General features: G+C 36.7%; 1 non-coding gene across 1 annotated transcript; it reads right to left on the bottom strand.

Annotated features, from left to right (window-relative positions):
- Window positions 1-4,234: 4,234 nt before the first annotated feature.
- LOC145168195 (small nucleolar RNA R71) lies at window positions 4,235-4,341 on the bottom strand. The gene has a single exon (XR_013741766.1). It is a non-coding gene; the product is annotated as a small nucleolar RNA R71 (small nucleolar RNA).
- Window positions 4,342-17,116: the final 12,775 nt, after the last annotated feature.

Below are 17,116 nucleotides of genomic sequence, written 5' to 3'. Positions count from 1 at the left end.
TAATTTTTATTCCACATGTCATTTTATAGTTTTTTCCTTTTATTAAATTCCAAATAGTATTTAAATGCAATAATAAATGCATATCAACTTCATTAATGAATTTTTCTTTTAATTTCAAAATTACTAAATTAAAGATTCATTAATTTTCTTTATTTATTTATCTAAATTATTTGTTTAAATTTAAAAGAGAAAAAAAACATTTTAATTTTATTAATTCAATATTTTCTCACTTTTCTTATAAATTCGAACTTCTTAAATGTTTAGAATTTTATATTTAGTTTTTCTTTTAAATAAACCCATGTAATACATGGGTTTCACACCTAGTTTAATAAAATAGAAAAACCCATAAAATGACATGTGGAAAAAAAATTAATTCAAAATAACTACAAAATGACATTTGGCAAATTGAATGAGAGTGTGATATGTGGCAAAAAACCTTCGTTTATTAGAGTATATATATATATATATATATATATATATATATATAGAGAGAGAGAGAGAGAGAGAGAGTTATGTTCCAATGAGAACATTTTTTAGCCTATGAGTTCAAAAAACACGCGTGTTTGTTACTCAAATACAAATTACCCACCTAACTTCCCCCACCATATTATGTCATTCTCTCTCCTCTCATACATACCTAAATTGACAGTACAGGACCACCACCGGAAACCGTCGGGAACCACCAAACCACTGCCAAACCATCAGCGTCATATTTGCTCGTTCACGACCTCCCCAACCTCTAATCCTCCCACAATTGGAAGCCAACTCCTCATATGGAAAACGGAGGTCGCTATGATGAAAATATGTATACAATAATTTGGAATCTGAGAAGTTGCTTGGCTGGAAAGGTAATTAATCCATGTATCACTGGAGATGGGAGTTCCTTTTTAGATATTATCATCAGCTTCATATCGTAGGAGATAGTAGTTATATCAGAGAAGAAAGCACTGGCGGCCACCACAATTGGTCATCAAACTATTTAGTTTGCAAGCTAATGTGCGTTGAACTGTTGATCATTGTTGGATGAGTAAATAGAGGAAATGATGTGGAAGCCATTGACAGAAAAAAAAAAGCCATCATCAGGTGGAGAAACGACACTACACGTTTGAAATAGGTACATTTTCTTGACTATTTGACTTTATAATTAGGTTAATATCCAATTGGAAGCCGCCCCTCTCTTATCCTCTCCGATCGCATTTCACTGGTCACCAAATTTGTGTGTTGGGATGAAAATGGGATGATCATACACTGATACTTCACATGGAGGTGGAGTTTTTTGTGTTGCACACCAACTGTTTGATGAAAGTCCTCTTAGAATTTTTTTAGTAAGTAGGGGCTGATTTGACGATGACAAAAAGCTTTGCAACGACCTGTTTAGAAAAGTGCTTAATTTTGGATGAGTTACATTTTGATTGCCAAAGAGTGGTCGGTGGCATCACAAATCTATGTAGGTATCTTTTATTCTTTTTGTTATTCGTTTTGCATCAACTAGACTTGAACCAATGCTACTTTCTCTAAAAAAATATTTGGTGATGGATCAATACTAGAAGAAAAAAATATATCAGGTTTTTTTTGTTGGTCCATCTTATAGAAGTTTCTCTAATTTCTATGGAGGAGGAACTAATCTACTAAATAGCTTTTGTTCACAAAATAAAGAATGTCTATAAATATGCATGCATTAAGGTCCTTAGGTTAAATTGAATTTCACATCTCAATAGCCTAATAATTAACCAACAATCATATAAAAAGTGATAAACTTTAGGCTTAACCATTAAGTCCTTAATAGAACACCAAAAGTGATTTAAAAGCTATTATGATCAATTTTTCCAAATCAGTCCTCCAACTTCAAAAATTCGTGCAAGTCAATAAGAACACTTAAAAATCATGAGACTTATTTTTCGGGAAATCTTAGTGTGTCTAGTTTCTTCAAACTTTGAATCACATTTCGGAATTTGATATTGCCATATTTATACATAGTTTTAGGCAATATTGGTCTATATTTTATTTAGTATTTTGGTTATTTGCACATAATTATGGTACTTATAAGGATAAAATGTTATTTGCAGCCAAAATAAAGCATTTTCGAAGAGAGGGACCAGAAGTGACAATATATGGAACATTGAAGACTTGGAGTACAAAAGATGAAGAAATTCACAGATTCAACTGAAACCACGACGTGGCCAAGTATACCACGACATAGCACACATATTCTAGAAGATAAGTTTACGTGAAGAAGGAGGCCTTGTCCGATAGGGATAACTCCTTATCCACGACGTGGAGCTTCCTGCCACGACATGGAATGAACTTTCTAGAATATATATAAACCATTCTCCATTACGATTTGGGGGACTTTTGGCGGAAGAAAGAGGTTCCAGGAGACGATTTATAGCAGAAGTAAGGTTCTGGAAAAGGGTTTTAACACCAAAAGAGTGAAGGTCCATCATTTAGTTCACTTATTTGATACTTATGAACATGTTTCCTTATACTTTGATTTGTGTTAGTGTGTTAGTTGCTATTATGAGCAGCTGAATCTAGCTACTCTTGTTTAGCTAGATGAAGCTTTTAACTTATGAATAGCTTAATTATGTATGGATTTATTTTGTTGGTAAATTGCTTGTGTTTGGTTTATAATTACCTAGCATGCTTATGGTTGTTTCTTTAGTTGCTTGATTCCATGTTCTGTGTAGCTTAGTGACCATTAGCTGCATGAACTTGTTTACCTAATGATTTAGTGAGCATTAAATTGTTAGAGCTAGGATTGACCAATATTAGTTAGTAATTAAAGTAAACAAACTTAGATGTGCTGGAGAACGTAGATTGTGACTATAATTGTGCTTACATAATAAATCTTACATAGCATATTCATATTCATAATTGGTTCTGTGTTTAATTGTGTGTGACCATACATAGTTTTACATGAATTAATTAATTATTGGTAAAATTAGACTTAAATTACTAATATAATTAAAACCAACTTGATAATCCATAATTATTAGCTGGTCATAAGGACGAAGTGGATTCGAACTAAGCAAGAGTGCTTTTACTTATTGATTGAATTTGAGCTAAGTTCGTCTGATCTTGTAAAATCAGATAAAACCCTTTTTAAACTTCTTAATAATTAGGTTAATTTGATAGCAAGTAGATTAATTAGTAACACCGTTCCCTGTGATCGATACCCGACTTAGCCAAGCTATACTATAATCTGACTTGGTACACTGCCTATAGGTGCATAGTTGGTCTAAGTTTGTTAGGTTATAAATATTAAAATTAGTGGGTACTTTTGTGCACATTAAGTTTTTGGCGCCGTTGCCGGGGATCGGCTTAGTTTATTGTTTATTTATTTGCTTTAGATTAATCGATCCTTTTTGTGGGGTAAAACCCGCAAAAAGTTATTTTTCTAGCATAGTTTATTTTTTTTACACGTTACAAAAGTCACGACGTGGAGTACCCTTCCACGACGTGAAAACTGTGATTTCCAGTTTTTATTTTATTTTCAATTTTTTTGTTTAGTTCAGTTTTACGTTTTTTTTTTTTTTTTTTTTTTACAGGAGTTCATGACCAGAGGTTCTAACACACCTTTGGTGCCACCACTTGAAGATCCTGAGTCTGCAATACACAAAAAGAAAGATAAGAGCGTGAAAGAAGATCAAACACCAAAGAAGACACCTTTACAAGAACTGAATTCAGCCTTTTCAAGGAAGTCAGGAAAGAAAACGGGAGAATCGAGTTCAACCTCAAAGAGCAAGTTTGAAGTTTTCGATCAATTTCCTAATCCACACGAGACCGAGTACGAATCAGGAAAAGAATTTGGACTTTATACGAGTGAACCCGAGAACGAGCCGGAGAACGAAATGGCGAACATTGATGAGATGGCCATGGGGGATTACAAGAAGCGCATTCGAGACGATGTGGGGTCGGGTTTAATACATCCTGCGATTCCTGCCAATGCCACCTTCGAGTTAAAGGGACATATCCTTACTGCACTCAAGGATATCCCATTCTCTGGGAAGGATCATGAGGATGCTTTCAAGCATTTAGACGAGGTCAATGATATTGCGGATTATTTTAATATTCCTAATATCCCAAGGGAGACAGCTTTGTTAAGGATGTTACCAGTCACTTTCAAAGGAGCTGCAAAAGACTGGTTGAAGGCTCTTCCATCTGGTACTATCACCACATGGGCCCAATTGCGTGAGAAATTTCTAGATCAGTTTGCCCACTCTCCAAAATCTCTAAACTCAAGAAGGCGATTGCCAACTTTGAGCAAAATCCGGGGGAATCATTATACGAGGCATGGGAGCGCTACAAGGGGTTGTTAAGGAATTGTCCTCAACATGACCTAAATATTCAGCAAGAAATGTCGATATTCTATGATGGGGTGAATGTCATGACTAGACAACTCCTTGATTCACAAGGACCACTAACAAGGAAAAACCCAATTCAGGCCAAGGAGTTGATTGAAGAATTTTCAAAGCACTCTCGTGAGTATCACAACCCAGGACGTGATGGAATAAAAGGCAATAGAGGTGCACAAACTGAAGAGATGGCTACTGTGATGGCAATGCTTAGCACTATGGATAAGAGATTGACCCAAATGGACCAATCAATTCATGCAATTCGAGTTGGTTGCGAGAGATGTAGTGGCCCGCATTTGACAAGGGATTGCAATATGGATGAATATGGAAACAAGAAAGCTCAAGTTTGCTATTCGAGTGGGGACAAATACGATGAAGATTGGAGGAAACCAAAGAAGGAGTGGCTGCCTTACGATGAATACAAGAAGCAAAAAGAAGAGAAATTTAGGCAAACGGGCCGGGGTTTTTACCAAAAAGAGCAACCACCAGCTGAGAAGAAAGTTGATCTGGAGACCATGTTAATAAAGTTTATGGAAGCTTCAGAAAAAAGGCATGATGCTACTGATGCTATGATGATTGACCAACAATCATTATTAAAAAATCAGCAAGCTTCCATCAATAACCATGAAGTACAACTTGGTCAACTTACCACTTTGGTTAATGAGAAAATGTTCCCGAAAAATCCTGAAAAGAAGACCCAATCTCACGTAATGACCATAGATATTGAAGAAGAGGCGATTTTTGAGTTCCTAGAAGCCTTAGAAGTGGAGCCACATCAACCCGATCCAAAACCGAATAAGCAAAAATTCGATAACAAAAATGTAGCTGAAGAACAGAAACCACGTCGTGGGAATCATATGTCCACGTCGTGGCCTTGGTCTGATCAGAAAATTCCAGAAACCGTTTCGATTTATAAACCGCCTTTGCCATTCCCGTCTAGAGCTAATCTCAGTCCACAGGAGAGAGAACATCTGGAGTTTATCAAGCAATTGAAGGATATTCCTATTAATACTCCTTTTATTGATTCGCTTGCAAAAGTTCCAGAATATGCTAAGTTCCTACAAGGCTTGTTAGACACTCATCAACAATTAAAGGAGAATTATAAGGTGATTCTAAGTGAGCAAAGCTCAAAAGCGGTGTTGGGAGAGGTACCTAAGAAGATGGGGGATCCTGGAAGACTCACTCTCCCATGTGAGTTTGGGAATAATATGAAGGTTTATGCTTTAGCCGATTCTGGGGCTAGCATAAATTTGATGCCTTATTCGTTTTATCAAAAGTTAAATATTCAGAAAATGAAGGGTACTAAGATGACTATTCACATGGCAAACCGTTCAGTGACACAGCCCTGGGGCATTGTGGAAGATATTCTCGTGAAAATTGGTAAATTCGTTTTTCCGATAGACTTTGTGGTTTTGGATATGAAAGAAGATCCCAATGTACCAATTATTCTTGGTCGCCCGTTACTTAACACTGCTGGAGCTCTGGTTGATATACGCGAGTCCAAGCTCACCTTGAGAGTTGGGGATGAGAAGGAAATTTTTGGAATAGAAGATGGTTTCCAAAGGAGTGATGCTCAAGAAGAGGTTTTCAACATTGATGAAGAGAATGAACTTGAAGAATTAGAGAAGCTCATGGAAGAAGAAATCAAAACAATTCAACAAGTTAAACGAACAAAACCGAGAGCATCTGTTCCATTTTTAGTTGAAGTCATTGCCTACACGAATCCAACTTCTTGGGTAAGCAAGGAAGATGATGAGATGTCGAGTGATGAAGAGGAGGTTACTTCAAAAGTAACAAGTCCAGTGGTGAAAAAAGAGAAGGATACTATGGAGCTTAAAGATGATGAAGAATTGAAGATTCAAGGGATCAAACGCAAGCTCGATGGAAACGAAGTCAAGGCTAAAAAGGAGAATTCTAAAAAGGCGTATATTCGTCGAGTGCAAGCTTACAAGAGGTGCTTCAAGGAGCAAAAGATCCTGGTGGTGGACTCTTCTAACGAGTCAACGTAGAAGGCACGGAGTCCGGCTCATGACTCCATCAAAAAGAAGCGCTTCTCGGGAGGCAACCCGAGTTTGGTTTGCATTTTCTTTTCTTCTTTTTTAGTTTTTGAGTTTTTAGTTTTTGAATTTTTGACCAGACATTATCCACGTCGTGGTCTGATGCACCACGTCGTGATCTTAGGCAGAACACGGGGACTATTTGAGACCTGAACAGATTAATGTTTTATAAAAACCACTTTGTGGTAACGCCTTCCACGACGTGGCCTTTAAAAAGTCACCGGGGGGGGGGGGGACCAGTTCTTAAACCCTTTGACCACAAGTGTTCCCCATTTATTTATTGCCGCACGAACGAAAGGAGTCTCCACCACAGCCGATTTTTTTCAGTTTTTCTTCCAAATCTCTTACATTCTCTTGTCCTTTTACTCAATCGGGTATGTGTTTCATGCTCTAATAGTTGCTACTTATCCCAATTTTATGTATTTAGTTAGTTAGGGTTACTTTAGAAATTAAATTGTCCCAAATTGGTTATGTTGGTTAGTATTTTTACTTTGAATGCCCTTAAAATAGCAGAAGGATCAAATCCCAAGTGTTAAACTTGCTAGTTTTGGACTGTATTTTGATCGAAGGCAGTTGATGTCACGACTGCGTGACCACGACGTGGCGTGCCAAGCCACGACGTGATTCCTGGGCGACCAGTTTTCTGCTTTGTTTTTGATAACATATTTTAGGTGTTTTGTTTTTGTTTTGGTTTGTTTTTGCCCATTGCAGGAAAATGGCACCTAGAAGGGCTGTTCAACAGGACAATTACCCAATTAATGTCGCGAATATCCATCCGTTATATCGATTTCCGCAAACCATTTCACGGGCCTTGTTGACGGCTTATCAGAACCGTTTGGGATGGTTATACAATAGGGAGTTTGATATAGCTCCGATTGTTGACTGGGGATGGCTTGGCGGTGTTGGAATGGTTGTTGAATTGGAGCGCCATTGGACGAAAGTATATGAGGGAAACCATTTTTCCTTTACTTGCCATGGATGGAGGAACTTGTTTGCGATCCATGAACCCGTGTACCGAGAATTATCAATGGAGTTTTTCTCTACTGTGAACTTTGAAGAAAGCACCATTGATTTTGATTATAACCGGGCACTGGTTTTCCGGTTGGGTGGGGTGTATCGGGAATGTAGTCTCCGGGAATTTGCATGGCGCATGGGGATCTATACGGAAGTGGAGACTCAATCCCCGTTCTTTGTTCCATTTTTACTTGGCTGCGTTCGGGATTTTGCGCCCGGTATTTTTGATGCTCAATTTTGGCGTACTATCGCAAATCACGAGTACAATTCTCGTGATTCAAGTGAAGCACAAATTCGGAACCCGGTGCATCGTTTTCTTCACCGCCTCATCACCTTTTCTATCAATCATAAACATCATGGTGATAAGGTTTCTTTACAAGAATTGTTCTTTTTGTGGAGTATTATTACTCCCGGGGTGTGTTGTGATCTTCCTTACATGCTAGCAAGGTTTTTGGGAAAGAAAGCGGTCAGTTCACGACAAGGAAGTCCAATCACGGGTGGACATTTGGTCACCTGTCTTGCCCGGTCATATGAGATTTTGTCCCACGAGTTTGTGCAGAACCTTACTCGTTTGCCAGACAATGATTTAACTATTCAGTTTTTAGGTGTTGTGCGAGTGGTGGTCAATGTCGGGGGAGGTTATGTTATACCCCCGGAAGATGGAGAGCAGGAGATGGAACAACCCGACCAACCTCCTGCGAGAAGACGAAGAAATGTTAGAGCCCGGGGAGAAGTTGAGAGAGACCGTCACCCGGAAGGAGTACCCATCGACCCGTTTCAAAGCCGGGTTGGATCCTATTTGGATAATCTCCGTGGTGGGATGAATTACAACACACAAATTTTGGAGGCAATGTTTTCCCACATGGGTGTGGTGCGACCGACCGCAGTGCCACCACAATGTCCTTACATTCCGACATGGGAAGAGCTGTGGATCCCGAGGGACGATGGGGAAGGACCGAGTGGAGTGCAGGGACGAGAGGATGATGATTGATCCCTTTTCTGTTTAGCTTTTAGTTTGATTTTTATTTTTTATTTTATTTTTATTTTGTGTGGTGTTAGTTAATTTTTGAACTTGGTTTGTTGATGTAAGACTTTGGTAAACTATTATGTTACTCTTTTAGTTCTTTTGGTTGTTTGATTACAGCTTGCTAAGGAGTCTTGAGAAGGAGTAAGGTCGAGTCAAGAGTCGTGACCCACAATTTGAAATAAGTGTGGGGTGCGTTAAAGAGAGGAAGGATAGAGTCAACAAGTGTCTTATTTTATACAATATTAGAAGAGTCTTAACCCATTAAGATGTTAGTCAAGGTGCTAGGATGACGAAGTGAAAATTTTAATTTTCTGAAGGTCCAGTTTCCACGACGTGGTGCATATATTTTCACATCGTGGATTGTTATAACTGAGATATTCTGTTCGCGTTTTTATACGATACCACGACGTGGTATTCTACACCACGACGTGGTTTCTAATTTTTTCACTATTTTGAAGATCATTGGGTGTTTTACCATATGGCTTCCCACATATCTTCTTGGGGTCGTTTTCAAGACTATTATGGCTCGTTTTCCTCCACCATATATTGTGGCTTCAAGTCCGAGTTCTTATTTTCAAGAGGTCCATATTCGAGATGCGCGTTTTTTCCACACTTTTGGAGTTTCGTTCACGCCACTATCCCAGTGGAGTCTGTTCCTTTTTCTCCCTTCTCTTAATTTTGATTTATTTTGTGCATACAATGAGGGCATTGTATGAGATAAGTGTGGGGTAGGGGGTAGAAAAAGTAAATTGCTAGATAATTTGGTAAATTTTAAAATTTTTATTAATTGGATCTAGTAGCAATAATTTGAACTGTACTTGCTAGTGGAATGATCCGATAAGAGCTCAAATGTTTAGTTGAGTCGATATACGTTATAATGCATTTGTGGCCTCCCTTATTTTAGTGAAATCATGGAACAAAAACATAACCCTGCTTGGTTTCAGGAATGCAATATGTTTAGTAGCCTAAACTTGAAATATATCCAGGAAAGATATGTCTTAACCAATAAAGGTTGAAGTTAAGCACCCCTGCTTAAGCATGTAGGTCTTTGAGTGATATAAAAAGTGAGATACATGTAAAAAAAAGAGAGAAATTGCTAAAAGTAAATAATTGAAGAATTTTGGAGCATAAAAGTATCGAAGTATGAAGATCAAAGATCAAAAATTCTGAAGAAATTCAAAATTTTGAAGATGCTAAAAATCACAAGAGAAGTGAATTCAAAGAAATCAAAGATCGAACATCAAAGAAAAGAAGAATTCAAGAGCTCCAAGTTGTGGTATCTTCTAAAAAGTTGTAATTCTCTAGTTTATGTATGCTTGGGTAGCTTTACAAAAATATCTTGAGGTTAGAAAGCTTTCTGAGGATGGATTCGGAGGGTTGCATAAAATGAGCATTGTTCAAAAGAAGTGGGCGAGTGTTTATGAAGATTTTGAGTATTTAAAGTATGGGGGGGTCATTTAGGAAAAAATTTAGACACAAATGCATGCGTTGAGGTCTTGGCATAATGGCTGAGCTGGAATTGGATTGTTCTATGTGATGCTAGTGATGAAGGTTTAAGTTTAAATAAGTAGATTTGCTTGAGGGCAAGCAAAGCCTAAGTGTGGGGTATTTTGATATTGCCATATTTATACATAGTTTTAGGCAATATTGGTCTATATTTTATTTAGTATTTTGGTTATTTGCACAGAATTATGGTACTTATAAGGATAAAATGTTATTTGCAGCCAAAATAAAGCATCTTCGAAGAGAGGGACCAGAAGTGACAATATATGGAACATTGAAGACTTGGAGTACAAAAGATGAAGAAATTCACAGATTCAACTGAAACCACGACGTGGCCAAGTATACCACGACGTGACACGAATATTCTAGAAGATAAGTTTACGTGAAGAAGGAGGCCTTGCCCGATAGGGATAACTCCTTATCCACGACGTGGAGCTTCCTGCCACGACGTGGAATGCGACTTTCCAGAATATATATAAACCATTCTCCATTACGATTTGGGGGACTTTTGGCGGAAGAAAGAGGTTCCAGGAGACAATTTACAGCAGAAGTAAGGTTCTGGAAAAGGGTTTCAACACCAAAAGAGTAAAGGTCCATCATTTAGTTCACTTATTTGATACTTATGAACATGTTTCCTTATAATTTGATTTGTGTTAGTGTGTTAGTTGCTATTATGAGGAGCTGAATCTAGCTACTCTTGTTTAGCTAGATGAAGCTTTTAACTTATGAATAGCTTAATTATGTATGGATTTATTTTGTTGGTAAATTGCTTGTGTTTGGTTTATAATTACCTAGCATGCTTATGGTTGTTTCTTTAGTTGCTTGATTCCATGTTCTGTGTAGCTTAGTGACCATTAACTGCATGAACTTGTTTACCTAATGATTTAGTGAGCATTAAATTGTTAGAGCTAGGATTGACCAATATTAGTTAGTAATTAAAGTAAACAAACTTAGATGTGCTGGAGAACGTAGATTGTGACTATAATTGTGCTTACATAATAAATCTTACATAGCATATTCATATTCATAATTGGTTCTGTGTTTAATTGTGTGTGACCATACATAGTTTTACATGAATTAATTAATTATTGGTAAAATTAGACTTAAATTACTAATATAATTAAAACCAACTTGATAATCCATAATTATTAGCTGGTCATAAGGACGAAGTGGATTCGAACTAAGCAAGAGTGCTTTTACTTATTGATTGAATTTGAGCTAAGTTCGTCTGATCTTGTAAAATCAGATAAAACCCTTTTTAAACTTCTTAATAATTAGGTTAATTTGATAGCAAGTAGATTAATTAGTAACACCGTTCCCTGTGATCGATACCCGACTTACCCAAGCTATACTATAATCTGACTAGGTACACTGCCTATAGGTGCATAGTTGGTCTAAGTTTGTTAGGTTATAAATATTAAAATTAGTGGGTACTTTTGTGCACATCAGAATTCCAAAACCTTAAGGGGTAAAATTGGCAATCTTCTCAGGTTGGTCCATGCTGTCACAGATTTCATGCACTGTCTTCAAAAAATCATAATAAATTCATTAGAATTCCAAATGCAAAAATTCCAAATCCTATAGTTAGATATGGATCTATAATTTCCTACATATAAAGATACTAATGTAATTCTTAGTAGATTGGTACAGTTTATTCCAAAAGTGTTGAGTGGTCCAGAAAGTGACAGCTTAAAGTTACTAACTTGTAAGTTTAATATAAAATCAACCAAAAATCATTAGAGCGAGATATTTATATTTCTGAAAAGACAAAAGGGGGAACTTTAACAATATTATTTTATAGAAATTTAAGAATGGGTTGAAAGGTAAGAAAACAGATCCCAAAAAGAGCACTACAATCAAAGAGAAAATAAGAAAATATATACATAAGTTTTATAAGAGTAATACAACAAAGCACAAGCTAAATAATATTATAATTGTTGTGTAGGTTCTTGAAAAGGAAAGTATTCATCTTGCTCACACTAGCTGATTTTCAAGTTCAATGAGGTGAGTTACACAAAGTCTCCTATTATGTGTACGTAATCACATATGATTTATGTGGCTAAGATTCATTTTCGCATTATCGATTCAATAATTGTTTTTTTTTCCACTTTAAGGATATGTGATTAAATACATTTAATCAGATGTGATTATATTTTTCTAATTACATATGATTTTATTTGGAAAAAACGAATCTTGTCTATATAAATCATATGTGATTAGATACATACAATCACATGTGATTATATACACGATAACAAATATTGAACCAAGAACACGAAAACAAATCTTTATCCTAATTAATCATATGTGATTAGAAACATCTAATCACATGTGATTGTATGAATCTAATTGATAGCTTGATTATTTTTATATATTTTAGCAATCATTTTCTTTTACTTTTAGCATTTTTAATATTATTTTTGCATTAAATCGTTAGATTTATTGTTTTGAATATTTTTACTCGTTTAAGCTATTTTTGTGCAGATTTGTACAAGCAAGATGGTATTTTGGAGAATTGTTAAAGCCACATTGAATTCATTGCAACCAAGATTGAAATCACGTAGCAAAATCCGGGAGCGAAAAGAAAAACAAAGCGATATAAATTAAATTTTCGGATTTTGACAGCTTTGCGCGGATTTCTTCAAGCGATCAAACGGAGGGGCAAACAATGTCCGATTGAGATGAAAATTTACAGGAGTCTTCACAACTCATCAATCTTCGACCTCACCAAAAATAAATGGATTCGGACTAGTTTTGATATAGTTTTTGGCCTCGTGAACATCAGGACAGAAAGCTGCTAGCATAAAGCTTGTGGCAGCCCATTTTTAGATTTTAAATAGCCCAATATCAGCCCAAATATGAGTTTCCAGGAGCACATTCTGATTTATTAACAGCAGCGCATGTTTCAATTTAGTTGAGCCCACTATGGCTTATTGTATAGCTCAGCAAATCAAGGGCATAAAAGAGAAGAAGCATCTCATTTCACACATTCGCCGAGAGAAAGAAAAGAAGAATGGACGGTGCCTTTTGTGTCTCCATTTTATTTTTGTTTGTTTTATTTTTGGAAAATTGCAAATATGATTTACAATCATAATTTGCTAATGAGTCATTTATCTTTGTAATTAAATTAGGTTCATTTTTGTATTAACACTTTGATTATGGATGGAGTTTTTGGAGCAACAAGTGACGATTTCAAAAAGCTTTGTCATATTCGTTTCGTAATCGGTATTGATATAATTTCTATCATTTTTATTGTTATTATTATTTTGTGTAGTTAGTTTTTATTTTCAATATTGGGTGAATCTATAGAATAATTAATTGATTAGGAATAGCTTTGTGTGGTTTTGATGGTATGCTATGAAAATATTTTCTAGTAAAACGTCTATTTATGTTCATATGTCTTTAATCATGAGTTTAGATATGTGAATGTTTAATTAGTTGGTTAATTTCTTGATTATGTAATAGATCATCAAATTAACAAGTGACAAATGGTTCTTGTGATTGCTTATCTTTCACACAATCATGAAAATATTTTCTCAAATATGGTAGTGAAACATTTTGACTGCTCTTGGATTTGGTGACTTTTAAATCTTAATGCTAGTTAATTTTCATTAATTACATGCTTCATGGAAATTATGACTTTAACTAAGAAAATGTGTTATAAGCATTTTTAACCATTGTATTAACTAAAAAAAGTCTAGGTGATCTCAAGCTTCTTAGATTGCTATAGCCAAATTAGTATCCATTAAACTCATTGCACCACAAAATTATGATGATTAGTCAAATAGGTGAACTTGCGATTTATCCCGATATTGGAACGTTTTATTTTATAGATTTTGTATTTTTCCATTTTTGTTATTTTTGTAAATTAGTTTTTATCGCATTTAACATTTTGAAAACCCCCATATCATTGTATATTTTTATTTCGTAGATCTGAATGCATAGATTTGATTCGAACCAATCCTTGTGGATTCGATCCCTATTACCGCTACTACAATTCATATTTGTATGTCGTGTTTAGGTTTTTTTTATTTGGTGGTCTCGACACCCACCACTAATCACATATGATTTATGTGGACACAATTCATTTTCTCTTTGTCGATTCAATAGTTGTTTTCATGTATTTTATCAAATGTGATTATATGTATAATCGTATGTGATTAAGTACATGAGCAAAACTATTGAATCGGGAAGACAAAAATGAATATTGTCCACCTCAAATCATATGTGATTATATACATATAATCATATGTGATTATATGTATCCAATCACATATGATTTATATGGACAAGATTCGTTATCATGTTCTCAATTCAGTTATTGTTTTTTCTTAACTTTAATCATATGTGATTAAATATATATAATCACATGTGATTATATGTATCTAATCACATATGATTTATATGGACAAAAAAAATATTGTCCATATAAATCATATATAATTAGATACATGTAATCACATGTGATTATATACACGAGAACAAATATTGAATCATATGTGATTAAATACATATAATCATATATTAATAAATACTTGAGAAAAATTATTGAATAGAAAATACGAAAATGAATATTGTCCATATTTTTGTGTTCTCGATTGAATATTTTTTCTCATGTATTTAATCACATGTGATTATATGTATTTAATCGGATATGATTTATGTGCATAAAATTTGTTTTTGCCTTCTTGATTTAATAGTTGTTCTTTGTCCATATTAATCATTTGTAATTAAATACATATAATCACATGTGATTAAATATATTAGAACAATTATTGAATCGACGCAAGAATAAATATTTTCCATACAAATCATATGTGATTAATTAAATATAATCACATGTGATTAAATACACAAGAACAACTATTGAATCAACACGTGAAAACAAATATTGTCCATGTAAATCATATGTGATTAAATACATATAATCACATGTGATTTAATACACGATGTCAATTATAAAATCGAAAACACAAAAATAAATACGGCCCACGTAAATAATATTTTATTAAATACATATAATCACGTGTAATTATATGTCTTTATAAATCATATGTGATTTGATACATATAATCATATATCATTATATGTATTTAATCACATGTAATTTATATGACTAAATACATATAATCACATATTATTTATATGATTATATGAATTTAATCACATATGGTGGTGGTGGTTGTAATAGTGGGTGGTGGTGGTGGTGGAGATGGGTGGTGATGAGGATGTATAGTGGTGGTGGTGGTGGAGGTCGGGTGGGTGGTGGTGATGGGTGATGAGTGGTGGTAGTAGTGGTGGGTGGTAGGTGATGGGGGTCGTGGGTAATAATTGGTTAGGTGGTGATGGTTGGTGAAGGAATATAGGTGGTAGTGATGGTGAAGGGTGGTGGGTGGTGGTCTGTGGGTGATGGTTGTGTGGTTGGTGGGTGGTAGGTGGTGGTGTTGTTGATGGGTGGGTGGTGGAGGTGGTGGTGGTGATGGGTAGTGGTGGTGGTGGATGACAGTGGTTGGTGTTGGTGGGTAGTGATGGGTGGTGGGTGGTGGTTGGTGTTGGTGGGCAGTGATAGGTGGTGGTGGTGAGTGGTGGTGGTGGGTGGTGGTGATGGGTGGTAAGCAGTGGTGGTGGGTGGTATTAGTTGGGTGATGATGATGGGTGGTGGAGGGGTGGTGGTGGTTGGGTGGTGATGGTGGTGGCAGGTGGCGGTTGATGGTGGTGGGTGGTGGTTGTGGTAGGTGGGTGGTGGTGGGTAGTGATGGGTCGTTGGTGGTGGTGGTGATGGTGGTAAGTAGTTATGGTGGGTGGTGTTGGTTGGGTGATGATGGTGGGTGGTGGAGGTGGGTGGTGGTCGCGGGTGGTGGTGGTTGGGTGGTGATGGTGGTGAGTGATGATGGTGGCGACGGGTGGTGGTTGGTGGTGGGTGGTGGTTGATGGTGGTGGGTAGTGATGGGTGGTGGTGGTGATGGGTAGTAGGTAGTAGTTGTGGGTGGTGGTGGCGGGTGGTGGAGGTGGTTGGGTGGTGATGGTGGTGGCGGGTCGTGATTGGTAGTGGTGGTAGTGGGTGGTGATGGTGGTGGTGGTTGGGTGGTGATGGTGGTAGGTGGTGATGGTGGTGGCGGCTGGTGGTGGGTGGTGGCGGGTGGTGGTTGTGATGGGTGGGTGATTGCGGGTGGTGGTGGGTAATGATGGGTGGTGGGTGGTGGTGGATAGTGATGGGTGGTGGGTGGTGGGTGATGGTGGTGGGTAGTGATGGGTGGTAAGTAGTTATGGTGGGTGGTGTTGGTTGGGTGATGATGATGGGTGGTGGAGATGGGTGGTGGTGGCGGGCAGTGGTGGTTGGGTGGTGATGGTGGCGGCGGGTGGTGGTGGGTGGTGGGTGGTGGTTGGTGGTGGTGGGTAGTGATGGGTGGTGGGTGGTGGTTGGTGGTGGTGGGTAGTGATGGGTGGTGGTGGTGATGGGTGGTAGGTAGTAGTTGTGGGTGGTGGTGGCGAGTTATGGAGGCGGGTGGTGGTGGTGGTGGCGGGTGGTGGTGGTGATGGTGGTGGCAGGTGGTAGTTGGTGGTGATTGGTTGTGGTGGTGGTGGTTGTGGTGGGTGGGTGGTGGTGGGTAGTGGTGGGCGGTGGGTGATGTGTGTGGGTGGTGGTGGTTGCGTGCGGTGGTGATCGGTGGTAGGTAGTGGTGGTGGGTGGTGAGTGGTGTTAGTTAGTGGGTTTTTTATTTGTTTGTAACTAGTTTTTGATTTATATGAATATTATTTTATAATTTTAATTAAAAAAATTGTGTGGTCCAAATTTGTTCTCAAATGTTCTCGCGATAAGAAATGTTCTCGATTGAACGCTCCCCTATATATATATATATATATATATATATATATATATATATATATATATATATATATATATATATATATATATATATATATATATATATATATATATATATATATATATATAGGTTCAGGTGTTTAAAGTAATTATTGTGTTATTGTATGCATAAATATGGACCAATCATTTTAAAAACCTAGATAGGGGTAAAATTGTAATCTTAGCTTTTAATTAATTTTAGTAATTAATTATTCAAATCATAAACCCTTTAATTTAGGCAAAATCGTTTACATTTACCCTTTAAAACCCTAGACAAAAACATCGACCTTTTACA

This window comes from Lactuca virosa, chromosome 3 (genome assembly GCF_052849685.1).
Source record: "Lactuca virosa cultivar CGN04683 chromosome 3, Lactuca_virosa_CGN04683_v6, whole genome shotgun sequence".
Taxonomy (NCBI): Eukaryota; Viridiplantae; Streptophyta; class Magnoliopsida; order Asterales; family Asteraceae; genus Lactuca; species Lactuca virosa.
The sequence above is the reverse complement of the archived record's forward strand: the minus strand, read 5'-3'. Positions and strand labels throughout refer to the sequence as shown.